The sequence below is a fragment of the Bufo bufo genome, chromosome 5, assembly GCF_905171765.1.
Source record: "Bufo bufo chromosome 5, aBufBuf1.1, whole genome shotgun sequence".
In the NCBI taxonomy this organism is placed as follows: Eukaryota; Metazoa; Chordata; class Amphibia; order Anura; family Bufonidae; genus Bufo; species Bufo bufo.
Genome location: NC_053393.1, coordinates 80529215 through 80544959, shown reverse-complemented (window position 1 = coordinate 80544959; position 15745 = coordinate 80529215).

Here is a 15745-nt window from a genome sequence, read left to right as displayed (position 1 = left end):
ATTACACACCAGTGGCTTCAACAGGGAGACATGAAACACGTTGGAGATCCGCATGCCAGGAGGAAGCGCAAGGGCATAGGCTACCGGGTTTACCCTGCGAAGCACTCGGAAGGGACCAACAAAGCGAGGCGCCAGCTTGGGAGTGGGCACTCGAAGGTTGAGGTTGCGGGTGGACAACCATACACGGTCTCCGACCTGGTAGGAAGGAGCAGGCGCTCGTCTGCGATCAGCCTGGAGTCTCTGGCGCTGCGCAGAGACCTCAAGGGACTTCTGGATCAGTACCCAAGAAGCACGTAGGACGGAAAGGTGATCCTCCACAGCCGGAATATCCTGGGGAGAGAATACCTCCGGTAACACGGCAGGTTGGAACCCATAATTGGCCATGAAGGGAGACGTCCCAGAGGAAGAGTTCACCGCCGTGTTCCTGGCAAACTCAGCCCAAGGCAGGAGGTCAACCCAATTGTCTTGGTGATCGGAGACATAGCAACGAAGGAATTGCTCCAAGGCCTGATTGGATCGTTCTGCGGCCCCATTGGACTGAGGGTGGTAGGCCAAGGAGAAGGAGAGATGAATCCCCAACTGGGAGCAAAAGGCGCGCCAGAACCTGGACACAAACTGACTCCCCCGATCCGACACAATCTCCTTGGGCAAACCGTGCAACCGGAAGACCTCCCTGGCAAAAATCGTGGCCAACTCTTGTGCAGAGGGTAACTTCTTGAGAGGAACACAGTGGCACATTTTGGAAAACCGATCCACAATCATGAGAATGACCGTATGGCCTCGGGATGCAGGGAGGTCCACAATGAAATCCATCCCCAGGTGTGACCATGGGCGCTCCCCGGTGGCTATGGGTTGCAGAAGGCCCAACGGAAGGTGCCGAGGGGACTTACTCTGGGCACAAACGGAGCATGCCGCTACATATGCGGCGATGTCGGAACGTAGGGAAGGCCACCAGAACAGACGTGAAACAGCCCAGGACAGCTGATTCTTTCCAGGATGCCCCGCGGTCTTGGAGTTATGGTAGGTTCGCAACAACCGAGTGCGCAACTCCTCAGGCACAAAACATCTGCCGTTGGGTCTCCCAGAGGGAGCACCAGATTGAGCCGCCAAAATCTGCTCACCCAGGGGAGAGGTCAGGCTGGTGCGAATGGCGGCCAAGATCTGATTCGGAGGTATGACCGAAGTCTGAATCGACTCCTCCCTGGACAGCTCGGAGTACTGCCGTGATAAGACATCCGCCCTAATGTTCTTGGAACCGGGTAGGTAGGAGACCACGTAATTCAAACGTGACAAGAACAGAGCCCATCTGGCCTGACGTGGTGTCAATCTCTTGGCCTCAGAAAGGTAGGTCAGATTCTTGTGGTCCATCAGGATGAGGACCGGAACCACCGAACCCTCGAGCAAGTGCCTCCATTCTTTAAGGGCCTGCACGATGGCCAATAACTCCCTGTCACCAATCTGATAGTTGCACTCCGCGGAAGACAGTTTCCGGGAGTAAAACCCACAAGGAAGCAGAGGACCCTCTGGTGTTCTACGCTGAGACAGAAGGGCGCCTACTCCCGTCTCAGACGCGTCCACCTCGAGGACAATGGGCAACCCAGGGTTGGGATGCGACAGAATCGGAGCCGACACAAAGGCGGACTTTAGAGCCTCAAAAGCTCGGATGGCCTCGAGCGGCCAGACCTGGGAATTACTGCCCTTCCTGGTCAGATCCGTGAGAGGCTTGGCTAGCATGGAAAAGTCCCTGATGAACTTCCGATAATAATTGGCGAAGCCCAAAAAGCGCTGCAGGGAACGAAGACCACTGGGCTGGGGCCACTGTAAGACAGCCGAAACCTTCTCAGGATCCATGGAGAACCCCTCAGCGGAAATGATGTAACCTAAGATCTGGGATCGGTGAAATTCGCATTTCTCAAGCTTACCGAACAGCTTGTTCTCTCGTAACCGTTGCAACACTCGTCTGACATCCAGAATGTGGGCCTCCATGGATTCAGAATATACCAAGATGTCATCCAAATAGACCACCACACACTGCTGCAACAGGTCACGGAAAACATCGTTGATGAATTCCTGAAAGACTGCGGGCGCATTGCACAACCCAAAGGGCATAACCAAGGATTCATAATGACCGGTCCTGGTGTTAAACGCGGTCTTCCACTCATCGCCCGCCTTGATCCTTACCAGGTTATATGCCGCCCTCAGGTCGAGTTTGGTAAAGACCGTGGCCCCTTTAAGGCGATCGAACAGCTCGGAAATCAAGGGTATCGGGTAAGCGTTCTTGATCGTGATGCGATTGAGACCCCTGTAATCGATGCAAGGCCTCAACTCACCGCCCTTCTTTTTCACAAAGAAAAATCCAGCCCCTGCCGGGGACGAGGATTTGCGAATGTGTCCGCGTGAAAGCGCCTCCCTCACGTACTCCTCCATGGCCTCATTCTCCGCTACCGACAGTGGATAGACTTTGCCACGAGGAGGAACGGCACCAGATTGTAACTCTATGGCACAATCGTATGGGCGGTGCGGAGGTAGGGCAACCGCGCGCACCTTATCGAATACATCCCGGTACTCCTCGTATTCAGGAGGCAACAGAGAGTCCGAGGAAGTACACAGCAACTTGACAGACCCATGGATGCAACTAGCCCCACACTGCGGTGACCACGAGAGGATCTCGGCCGATCTCCAATCGAAAGTCGGATTATGCTTCCGGAGCCAGGGGTACCCCAAGACCACCGAGTAGTGTGGAGACGAAATAACCTGGAGGCAGACCGACTCTCTGTGAACGGCACCAATAGCTATCCCCACTGGAAGGGTCTCATGAGTCACGTGTGGCGGCAGAAGGGGTCTGCCGTCTATCGCCTCAAGAGCCAGTGGGGAACCTCGAGCCTGCAGAGGAATGGAATTGGCGGCAGCGAACACATTATCAATGAACAAACCACCAGCACCAGAGTCCACCAACGCCTGGGTCGTCACCGAGCCCCCGACCCAGGAGAGGACAACAGTGATCAGTGGTTTGTCAACACGGGAAACCGGGGACGAGGAGACTCCACCCAAGATCTGCCCCCGACAGGATCTCAGGTGCGAGCGTTTCCCGGACGGTTCGGACATGCCAACCGAAAATGCCCACCGAGACCACAGTACATGCATCGGCCCTCGCGTCTCCGGAGTACCCTCTCCCCCTCGGACAGGCGAGCAAACCCCAGCTGCATGGGTTCACCCCCAGACAAGTCATCCCTAGGAGGCGTGGGAGGAGAGGGAGGCACGGGTGGGACAGCAAACGTAGGCGCCAATCTGTTAGAAAACCTCCGCAGGCTCTCCTTAAAGGAAGGTCTCTCCCTGAGTCTGGTGTCAATCAAAATCAGGAAAGAAATAAGAGACTCGAGCTCCACTGGTAGGTCCTTAGCTGCAACCTCATCCTTCAAGGCATCCGAGAGACCATGAGAGAAAGCAGCGACCAGAGCCTCATTATTCCAGCCCACCTCTGCTGCCAGGGTACGAAACTCAATGGCGTATTCAGCTACGGATCGTGAACCCTGTCTGATGGACATAAGGAGCTTCGCAGCAGAGGCAGCACGAGCCGGCACATCGAATACCTTCCGAAGAGAAGCAACAAAACCGGAAAACTCGGCAACCACCGGATTGTTGTTCTCCCATAAAGGGCTGGCCCAGGCCAAGGCCTTGTCCGAAAGCAGCGAGATCAAGAAGCCCACCTTTGATCTCTCAGTGGGAAAGGCATGTAGCAGCAACTCGAAATAAATGCCCACCTGGTTAAGGAAACCTCGGCACTGAGTTGGCTCTCCCCCAAAGCGCTGTGGAAGAGGGGCAGAACCGGTCATACCCCGAAACACCGCAGGTGCAACAACAGGTGTCGGGGTAGACTCTGGCGCAACAACTGGAGCGGCAGTAGGAGCGGGCCCAGGAGCGACAACCGACCCATCGGCAACGGAGCGAAATGAGCCGTGCGTTCAAGCAGGGTTTGCAACGCCACAGCGAACCGACCCAACAGGTGATCCTGCTGATCAAGTCTGGCAACCAGCGTGGGTAGCGAGGATGGCCCTGTACCGTCAGAATTCATGGCTTGGTCCTAATGTCACGGAACCATGAACCAGACGTACAACAAGGGATAAGTGAAAATAAGAAGGCTTTATTGAAAATAAAGCTGTAAAGCAAAAGTCCAAACGGATAGCGAAACCGAAGCAGAGTCTTTGCGAAGCCAGAGGTCAGGAACCAGAAGGGTAGTCAGACGAAGCCAGGATCAGGAACCAGCAGGGTAGTCAGACGAAGCCAGGATCAGGAACCAGCAGGGTAGTCGGACGAAACCAGGATCAGGAACCAGCAGGGTAGTCGGACGAAACCAGGATCAGGAACCAGAAGCAGCAGCAGTCTAGAAGCATGTGAACACAGGAGGACCAAGCAAGGAACTGAAGCCACAGACCTCCTATATATATGAGCTAGGCATCCAGCTCCTCCCAGTGGGAAGGAGGAGCCGCAGGGTGGGAGGCTACAAGAAACCCAGAAACCAAGATGGCCGCCAGCACATGTCAAACGAAGGAGAACAGCAAGAAGGTAAGACCATGACAGTAGTCCCCTGAAATGGTCTTCCAACAGTCTTGAAGGAGTTCCCATAGATGCTTAGCACTTGTTGGCCCTTTTGCCTTCACTCTGCGGTCCAGCTCACCCCAAACCATCTTGATTGGTGTGGCTAAACCAACCTCGCCACTGGGTTTTGGAGAGGCCTGTTTACCAGCCTCTTGCCTCAGGATTATGGCCCATACTAACTTTAAAGGAGAAGACAGACCGGCCGCACAGCTTAAATCTGTCTTTGGAATTGTATTTTGTTATGTGAGGGTATCCAGATAGCTAATTTTATTGTATTCATGTAGTCTGAGTGCCATTCACCTAATAATATGCACTCAGACTTGAGCTATCTGGGGATATGTTAAATGTCTGTGTTTACTGTAAGGGTTGTGACATTGCATGTTTAAATGGTGATTTCTGTCCTGTTGTCTCCACATGTGTATTGGCGATTTCCCTGAGAGATAATTGAATTGCTCCTCGGGTGTCTCCAGGGCAGAGAGGAGGAAACCATGATGCATTGTGGGGATGTGTTGTGTCTGTGTATCCTGAGTTGCTACGTATCTGTCCTGTATCACAGTCTTCCTTCTGGTCCCCTAGGGGCGTGTCCACCACATGGGGACCTGCATAAATACGGGCGGGTAGCCCTCAATAAAGTGTTCCTGTTTTATCCTTCATCATGTTGAGGCTGGTGTTTGGGTAACTGATCAACACTAGGGGATTGCTATACGCTGAAGATTTGCTATACTCCCCTGGCTTTACTACTAGCTCTTGTAAGAGCTATTCCTGCTGTCTGGTTTTAGGAGAGGTTCACCCACTGGAGCCTGGAGCCTTGTCGTAGGTCCAGGGTGGGTACGAGACGGTGAGACCTCAAACAAGCTTCGGCGGTTCGTGGGGTCTGCAGTGCGTACGGTGTCAAGTGGAGTGCTTGGAGTCCTCGGAAAGCACTAGGAGCACTATCGACGGAGGTACCCGGTCGGGGTGCTAGGAGATCCGTTACATTTATTGGGTTCAGGTCCGGTGACTGTGGAGGCCAGGTCATCTGGCGCAGCACCCCATCACTCTCCTTCATGGTCAAAAAGCCCTTACTTTCAAAGTCTTCCCAATTTTTTCGGCTGACTGACTGACCTTCATTTCTTAAAGTAATGATGGTCACTCGTTTTTCTTTACTTAGCTGCTTTTTTCTTGCCATAATACAAATTCTAACAGTTTATTCAGTAGGACTATCAGCTGTGTATCCACCTGACTTCTCCTCAACGCAACTGATGGTCGCAACCCCATTTATAAGGCAAGAAATCCCACTTATTAAACCTGACAGGGCACACCTGTGAAGTGAAAACCATTTCAGGGGACTACCTCTTGAAGCTCATCAAGAGAATGCCAAGAGTGTGCAAAGCAGTAATCAAAGCAAAAGGTGGCTATTTTGAAGAACCTAGAATATGACATATTTTCAGTTGTTTCACACTTGTTTGTTATGTATATAATTCCACATGTATTAATTCATAGTTTTGATGCCTTCAGTGTGAATCTACAATTTTCATAGTCATGAAAATAAAGAAAACTCTTTGAATGAGAAGGTGTGTCCAAACTTTTGGTCTGTACTGTAGTTATTTCCCCCACACTTCCCCCATGTAGTAATTTACGCCACACTGCCTCCCATGTAGTAATTCTCCCCACAAAGTAATTTGCCCCGACACTGCCATCTATTAAGTAATTTGCCCCCACACTGCCCTTCATTAAGTAATTTGCCCCGACACTGCCATCCATATAGTAATTTGCCCCCACACTGCCATCCATTAAGTGATTTGTCCCCACACTGCCCTTCATTAAGTAATTTGCCCCGACACTGCCATCCATATAGTAATTTGACCCCACACTGCCATCCATTAAGTAATTTGCCCCCACACTGCCCTTTATTAAGTTATTTGCCCCGACACTGCCATCCATATAGTAATTTGCCCCCACACTGCCATCCATTAAGTAATTTGCCCTACACACTGCCCCCATCAAGTAATAACCCCCCACACTGACCCTCATTAGATAATTTGCACCAACACTGCCATCCATTAAGTAATTTGCAGCCCACAGTATTAATTTCTCCGCACTGCCCCCACAGTAATAATTCCCCCATGGTAGTAATTTGCCCCCACAGTATTAATTGTCCCTCACACTGCCCCCAGAGTACTAATTTCCCCCACACTAGTAATTTGCCCCCACGTAGTAGTTCCCCCCCCCCCCCACTGTCTCTTCCAGTGATATTCTCCTGTGCCCCCCAGTAATGTCCTCCAAAGTTGGCACACAAAAAAAAAATAAAAGCTAATACTTACCTGTGTCCCAGTTGGCGCTCACTCGTCGATAGTGCAGGCGTGCTGCACACACACACGTCAGTGTGCTGCTTCCGGGCACAGGCGCGGCGCGATAACGTTATCACACCCGACTGCGCCGAGATTTTACTACCGCATAGGCTTCAGGCCAACTAGGCCTGAAGCCTATGGCGGTGGACGGCGGCGGGGCAGGGAACTATGCGCTCCTGTGCCCCGCCATTGTTTGGGTCGGCATTGGGCCCCCAATTATAATCCGCCACTGCAACTAGCTACTCACAGGAGCAGGTAGCCGTATGAAGAGGAGCTAGAGGTGAAAGGTCACAGAGTGAACAGAGGTGTCACATATTTTATACCTTCTTTATGAACATGTGGCAAAAATCTAAGAGCAATAATTATATCAGATTTTTTAAATAGTTTTATTTAATTCAATTAGTAGGGGAATGAAGACAATTATTTTATTGTGAAAGAAAAGGGAAATTTGATGTTGTAAAGTCAATTTAGGGGTTGTGTGGGGAAAATGGGAAATTAGAATTTTCATCTTTCTTTTAACTCCTCCTCCTCCTCCTCCTCCTCTTGCTCTTTCTCCTTTCTATCTTTCCTCCGCTCCACCATGCTCCTCGTCTTCATTTTCGTTCCTGATCTTCTCCATCTTGCCATCAGCCTCCTCTGTAAATGAGAAGATTTCTATTAGTAATAAATACATGTCAGGTAATAGATCTTGTGTACCCCCTCATACCCTGTGTATCATCAGATCCTCCACTGCTATGGGGTGGGATTTTCTTACATCTCCTCTATACCGGGCTCTGTGGCTATGTACTATGGGTGTTGTGTAACTGTTACCTGGCTGATGGATCAGAACTTCTTTAAGTTCATCGTCATCTTTGTTGCATCTTTCCTTTTTTATTCTAAAAAAAAAAAAAAAAAAATACATCAGTAATAATCCAATATAGAAGACAATGCGGCCATGTGGGGGAGGTGAGACAGTGGAGAGCTCCCATATGGACTCTGAGCTGCTTCTACCCTCCTGGACAAGGTAGACAACCTGGTGTCTTCTAAGGGGATACACATTTCCATCTTGTACTTATGACGGAGAGGGGAAGGGATTTCTAGTACATTATTGTCTGTATAGAGGACATCATTCACTTACCTCAGGAAGAAACAGATGGCACCAAGTACGATGCAAAAGTAAAAAACAAATTTGATTGTGATCACATTAGCAAGTATCAAATCTACAAAAGTAGAAGAATAATATGTATTAATGAGAAGTATTCCATATATAACCATATTATACAAGAAAGTCATCATCCTCCACCACCCTTTAGATCTCTACATAGTTTGGGAGACATTGGTTGGCATTGTGGAGGCAGCTGACCTCCTCCCAGGAGGCAATACATTTATTATGGCAATACATCATAGGAACTAACTATAAAGAATCCAAAATCCTTTCATTCTATCACTTTATGGCTGTAAATAAGACTCTCCTAGTAGAAAAAAATTTCTGGATGTGGAATCATGAGTTACATGTATGATGCACCTAATGAGTCTCAACACCAAAGAAGGAAGGACAAATCCATGGTGTGGACTACTGAGAAGAAGACACCGCAACCCACAATCTCTGAAGAACAGATGTGGAGAGACAAAGCTGTGAATTCCAGGACTTACCAAAATCCATGTCGACTCTTCTCCTTTACTCTCTATCAAAGAATCTGTTGACCGACCATCAGGTGTAGAGCCGACACGGCATTGTGACATCATCACTCCTGATAATAGTGCCCCTTCTAGAACGACTGCAAAATTGTGACATCATCATTAACCCTTTAGTAATCATGTCCTTAATGCGATAAACTGGGGAGGTATACTAAGTATAATGCACCAAAACAATAGAGTACATGACGTGCCCCAAATTTATTATGTGTATTAGATCATTTCCAAAAAAGAGGCCAGAAAAGCGGAATTGTAAAATGTATTATGTGTTATAGTTATGAGCCATTTTGACACACAACAGGGTGAGGCAAATGTCTGGACACACCCTTTACTGGTGTAATTTGTAGAAAATGTACATTCAGTGTGTGAAATTAATAATTGGGAAGGAAGCTGCATTATTTGGCGGAGGAAACTAATTGGGATTTTTTGAAATTCCTCATGTTGAATTCTGCTCAAGTTTTTCCAACGGGTAGAGTGTCATGTGATATACCAATCTTGGCTAGAATTTACTCATAAACACACTGGAAGTGTCAGTTTTGACCTATTTTTACCTATTTAGGAGTTAAGTAAGCTAAAAAGGAAGCACACTGCAGAGCTCCTGTTCCTGAAAAAGGTTCTCCAGAGAGATCAACATGATTGTGCTCAAGGGAATCTTCAAGAAGACAGCAGAGTGAACAGCTACAACCAGCATTAGACAAGACACTGCTCACATATCACCCATAATACTACTAGGCCAGTACAATACAAGTGCTAAACTGCAGCCATCCAACCTGCCTCCATATTTCTTACTGGTGCCTGAAAAGTGCTAATTAATGTACTTGAAGTTTAATTTTGCAGTTAGTAAAATACTGTTCTATTTACTTCTCGCCTCAATCTTCAAATCTACCTTTCCATTGCACCAATCCCCAGGGAGAAACAGGTGTATACCATGACACAACACTTCATCAGGACCACTACCACTCCCATCCTCTGCATCGGCTCCTCAGGGGCTCACTGGATGTGTGCCAATGCTGTGGCTGTGCACCTCTGATTATATCAATTGGAGCAGAACATCTTGTAGGAACAACAAGGTTCCTGGGTTTCAGATAATTTGTGAAGATGTTTATTTGGAGCTTTTTGGTTTTGACCTGCTTTTTATCATGTTGCATGAACTCTGCCATCCCTGACCTCATCTATGTACAGTACGCCCACACTTAAATACTTCCTGCAAGCCATCAGCATTTACTATTAGAGACCACTAGGGGGCTGTCACCTGTGCAAATTCCATACCCAGCTACACTGATGAGCTAAAGGGTAACAAATAATGTTTTGAACTTTTGACTTTCAGGCTCCATATCTCATCATCCACTACAGCTTCGAACATAAGACTACCATCATTTTAGAGACAATCATCTTGGCTATCTCATACATGAACTGGACTTGCAACTATTTAGCATATGATTAGTTATGCAGATTCTTGTCATTTAACTGCATTGTTACTGTTTTGCTCCTAAAATTCTAAATTTTCTATTTTTATTATTTTGTAAGTCCACCTTTGGCTTTCATCACTGCCTGAATCCTTTTCAGCATGCTCTCGATCAGATTCAAGCAAGTCTCGACCTAAATCTGTTCCCAGGCCTCTTCTACATGTTCCCAATGTTGGTGCATACGGGTCGACTCATTTGGGTACGAATATAACTTTTTCTTCAACTCTTCCCACAAGTGTTCGATTGGGTTGAGGTCTGGGGACTGTTGGAGCCAATCCAGCACCTCTACTTCATTGTTATTGAACCATTTCTTCGCCAATCTCGATGTATGCTTCAGGTGATTGTCCTGCTGGAACACTATGACGTCCTTGAGTACTTGAGTTTATTAAATAACTCGTCTTGTAAGATACTCACATATAGCTCAGCATTGAGACCACCATCAATCCTGGTCAGGAATCCAAAGCCTTTGGCTATGAAACAACCCCATATCATCAGGCTTCCTCCACCGAACATGACAGTTCCTTCAATTTCTCAATCCGTTAGCCACCTTTTTCCTTATTTCTTCCAGACCCATTTGCACCCATCAGAGCCCAGTCTATTAGCTTTCATCTCATTGCAGCAAATCACTAGTTTCCAATCTTCTGCTGTCCATTGTTCGTACTTTTTTACAAACTCGAGCCGACGTTTCTTGTGACGATATTGAAGTTGAGTCTTCTTCACCTTTTTTCGGGCCACTAGTCCAGACTTGTGTAATGCACATTGCACGGTGCTTGCATAGACGTCTATGATCTCACTATTACAAAGCATACGAGCCACCTCCACTGCTGTGTTTGTCATGCCAGAACTGATAGACCTTGTGATGAGCCGACCTGGACGTTCACCTTCATTCTGTAATCTTCCAGCTGTCATGGCGCTCCCATGATGAAGTTTGCCAATTTTCTTGTCCGAGATACCGCTATCGAGGAGCTGGATGATGCTGCTTCTCTTTTCTTTTATAGGGAATGTGAGAACAGGTTGTAATTTGTATTGTACAAGAAGAAAAAGATTGTTTCACCACCAGGAGCAAAACAGTAACAATACCGTTACATGAGAAGAATCTGCATACCTAAGCATATGCTAAATAGTTGCAAGTCCAATTTACGTATGCAATAGCCAGGATGATTGTCTATAAAATGATGGTAGTCTCACGTTCGAAGTAGTGGATGGTGAGATATGGAGCCTGAAAGTCAAAAATTCTAAACATTGTTATCATTTTGCTCGTCAGTGTAAGTCCTAAACCCAACTAGCCAGGTGCGGATTAAGTGCATGATAGGCCCGGGGCTTTCTACCCAACTCGGGCACCCGTCGCCCCTCCCGCCCCTTCATTTAAGCTTTAGTTTTTTTTCTGTATGAAGAGGCTGCGGTGCTTCGTAAGCGCCACAGTCTCTTCCTAGGCCATATGACTTCGTTCACATGGTCTAGGTGCAGCTCTGTCCCGTCAGAGTGAGGAGCAAAGAGGCTGCAGCGCTCACTGAGACATCGCAGTCTCCTCAAACAGCTGATTGGTGGGGGTGCCAGGAGTCAGACCCCCACCATCTCATAACTTTCTGAGTACAGATGTCATAGATGTTACCTGCAGTCCTATGCAACACCCCACATAACACTGAACTATTGTGTTATGTGGGGTGTTACATAGGACTGCATGGAACATCTACTACATTATCTGCACACAAGTTATCACTGTTATCTGGACTTCTTGTTGCAACCTTGTCGCACTCTGTTCTAATTTGCTTGGAGTAGGGTTCCCGCCCCAATTATACATGAAGAAAAAGACTCCAGCGTAGTTTGAATAATCTTGATTTCTTTTTATTGTATGGTTATTGCGGCTTAAATGTTACGTTTCGGCCATGTGGCCTTCTTCAGACTAATGCGGCTGGTGATGGAGGGAGATCTAGCGCAATGTAGAGGTCAATTGCGGAGATACCGCTAGTGAAGACAGCGCTCTGGACTGTTACATAGGACTGCAGGTGACAAATTAAAATTTTAGTTGCCAAATTTAAAATACATATGAATATGATAAAAAAAGACTTGGAGGAGAAGATGAGACGCAGGTCACAGTAGTGAGTCAGCTCTACATACACTATGTACAGAATTATTAGGCAAATGAGTATTTTGATAACATCATCCTCTTTATGCATGTTGTCTTACTCCAAGCTGTATAGGCTCGAAAGCCTACTACCAATTAAGCATATTAGGTGATGTGCATCTCTGTAATGAGAAGGGGTGTGGTCTAATGACATCAACACCCTATAATCAGGTGTGCATAATTATTAGGCAAAATGGGTCAAAAGAAGGACTTGACAGGCTCAGAAAAGTCAAAAATAGTGAGATATCTTGCAGAGGGATGCAGCACTCTTAAAATTGCAAAGCTTCTGAAGCGTGATCATCGAACAATCAAGCGTTTCATTCAAAATAGTCAACAGGGTCGCGAGAAGCGTGTGGAAAAACCAAGGCGCAAAATAACTGCCCATGAACTGAGAAAAGTCAAGCGTGCAGCTGCCAAGATGCCACTTGCCACCAGTTTGGTCATATTTCAGAGCTGCAACATCACTGGAGTGCCCAAAAGCACAAGGTGTGCAATACTCAGAGACATGGCCAAGGTAAGAAAGACTGAAAGACGACCACCACTGAACAAGACACACAAGCTGAAACGTCAAGACTAGGCCAAGAAATATCTCAAGACTGATTTTTCTAGGGTTTTATGGACTGATGAAATGAGAGTGAGTCTTGATGGGCCAGATGGATGGGCCCGTGGCTGGATTGGTAAAGGGCAGAGAGCTCCAGTCCGACTCAGACGCCAGCAAGGTGGAGGTGGAGTACTGGTTTGGGCTGGTATCATCAAAGATGAGCTTGTGGGGCCTTTTCGGGTTGAGGATGGAGTCAAGCTCAACTCCCAGTCCTACTGCCAGTTTCTGGAAGACACCTTCTTCAAGCAGTGGTACAGGAAGAAGTCTGCATCCTTCAGGAAAAACATCATTTTCATGCAGGACAATGCTCCATCACACGCGTCCAAGTACTCCACAGCGTGGCTGGCAAGAAAGGGTATAAAAGAAGAAAATCTAATGACATGGCCTCCTTGTTCACCTGATCTGAACCCCATTGAGAACCTGTGGTCCATCATCAAATGTGAGATTTACAAGGAGGGAAAACAGTACACCTCTCTGAACAGTGTCTGGGAGGCTGTGGTTGCTGCTGCACGCAATGTTGATGGTGAACAGATCAAAACACTGACAGAATCCATGGATGGCAGGCTTTTGAGTGTCCTTGCAAAGAAAGGTGGCTATATTGGTCACTGATTTGTTTTTGAATGTCAGAAATGCATATTTGTGAATGTTGAGATGTTATATTGGTTTCACTGGTAAAAATAAATAATTGAAATGGGTATATATTTGTTTTTTGTTAAGTTGCCTAATAATTATGCACAGTAATAGTCACCTGCACACACAGATATCCCCCTAAAATAGCTAAAACTAAAAACAAACTAAAAACTACTTCCAAAAATATTCAGCTTTGATATTAATGAGTTTTTTGGGTTCATTGAGAACATGGTTGTTGTTCAATAATAAAATTAATCCTCAAAAATACAACTTGCCTAATAATTCTGCACTCCCTGTATAGGGGAATAGAGCACCACATACCTGTTACATCCAGTGACATCTCCTGTCATGTAGATCTTCTCTTTCCTCTTCTCCTCCGTTTGACCCAGACCACCATGACTCATTCTTTCAACCGCATCTCGTCTCTACAGAGTTTGTTATAGACACATTAGATTTCTCATAATTGGGGTCATTTATCAAACTGGTGTAAAGTACAACTGGCTTAGTTGCCCACAGAAACCAATTAGATTTCACCTTTCATTTTCCAAAGGAGCTGTGAAAAATTAAAGGTGGAATATGTTGCAAAGGGTAACTAAGCCAGTTCTACTTTGCACCAATTTGATAAATTACCCCAAAGGTCCCTATAGTGTCTACAACAATTATAATATCCCCTAGAGTGCCCCCAGTAATAATCACACCCTATATTGTGCTCCAGGTAATAATGCCTATATAGTGTCCCCAAAAATAATGTCCCCTAGTAGAAATGCCCCCACACTGCCCCCATATAGTAATTTCCCCCACACTGCCCCGTATAGTAATTACCCCCACACTGCCCCCACTTAGTAATTTTTCCCACACTGCCCCATATAGTAATTTCCCCCACACTGCCCCCATATAGTAATTTCCCCCACACTGCCCCCATATAGTAATTTCCCCCACACTGCCCCCATATAGTAATTTCCCCCACACTGCCCCCATATAGTAATTTCCCCCACACTGCCCCATATAGTAATTTCCCCCACACTGCCCCCATGTAGTAATTTACCCCACACTGCCCCATATAGTTTTTCCCCCACACTGCCTCCATGTAGTAATTTACTCCACACTGCCTCCCATGTAGTAATTCCCCCCACAAAGTAATTTGCCCCGACACTACCATCCATATAGTAATTTTCCCCCACACTGCTATCCATTAAGTAATTTTCCCCCACACTGCCATCCATTAAGTAATTTGCCCCCACACTGCCCTTCATTAAGTAATTTGCCCTGACACTGCCATCCATTAAGTAATTTACCCTACACACTGCCCCTATCAAGTAATAACCCCCCACACTGCCCCTCATTAGATAATTTGCCCCAACACTGCCATCCATTAAGTAATTTGCCCCCCACAGTATTAATTTCCCCCATGGTAGTAATTTGCCCCTACAGTATTAATTGTCCCCCACACTGTCCCCAAAGTACTAATTTCCCCCACGTAGTAGTTTGCACAGGCGCGGTGCGATGACGTCAACACACCTGCCTATGCCAGGATTTTACTACTAGGCCTGAAGCCTATGGCGGTGACCGGCGGACGGGCAGGGAACTATGTGCTCCCGTGCCCCGCCGTTGTTTGTGGGCGTTTGGGTCGGCATTGGGCCACTGCCACTGCAACTAGATACTCACAGGAGCAGGTAGCCGTATGAAGAGGAGCTAGAGGTGAAAGGTCACAGAGTGAACAGAGGTGTCACATATTTTATCCTTTCTTTATGAACATGTGGCAAAAATCTAAAAACAATAATTAAATCAGATTTTTTAAATAGTTTTATTTAATTCAATTAGTAGGGGAATGAAGACAATTATTTTATTGTGAAAGAAAAAAGAAAAGGGAAATTTGATGTTGTAAAGTCAATTTAGGGGTTGTGTGGGGAAAATGGGAAATTTGAATTTTCATCTTTCTTCTAACTCCTCCTCCATCCTCCTCTTGCTTTTTTTCCTTTCTATCTTTCCTCTGCTCCACCATCCTCCTCGTCTTCATTTTCGTTCCTGATCTTCTCCATCTTGCCATCAGCCTCCTCTGTAAATGAGAAGATTTCTATTAGTAATAAATACATGTCAGGTAATAGATCTTGTGTACCCGCTCATACCCTGTGTATCATCAGATCCTCCACTGCTATGGGGTGGGATTTTCTTACATCTCCTCTATACCGGGCTCTGTGGTGACTATGTACTATGGGTGTTGTGTAACTGTTACCTGGCTGATGGATCAGAACTTCTTTAAGTTCATCGTCATCTTTGTTGCATCTTTCCTTTTTTATTCTAAAATAAAATAAAAAAATACATC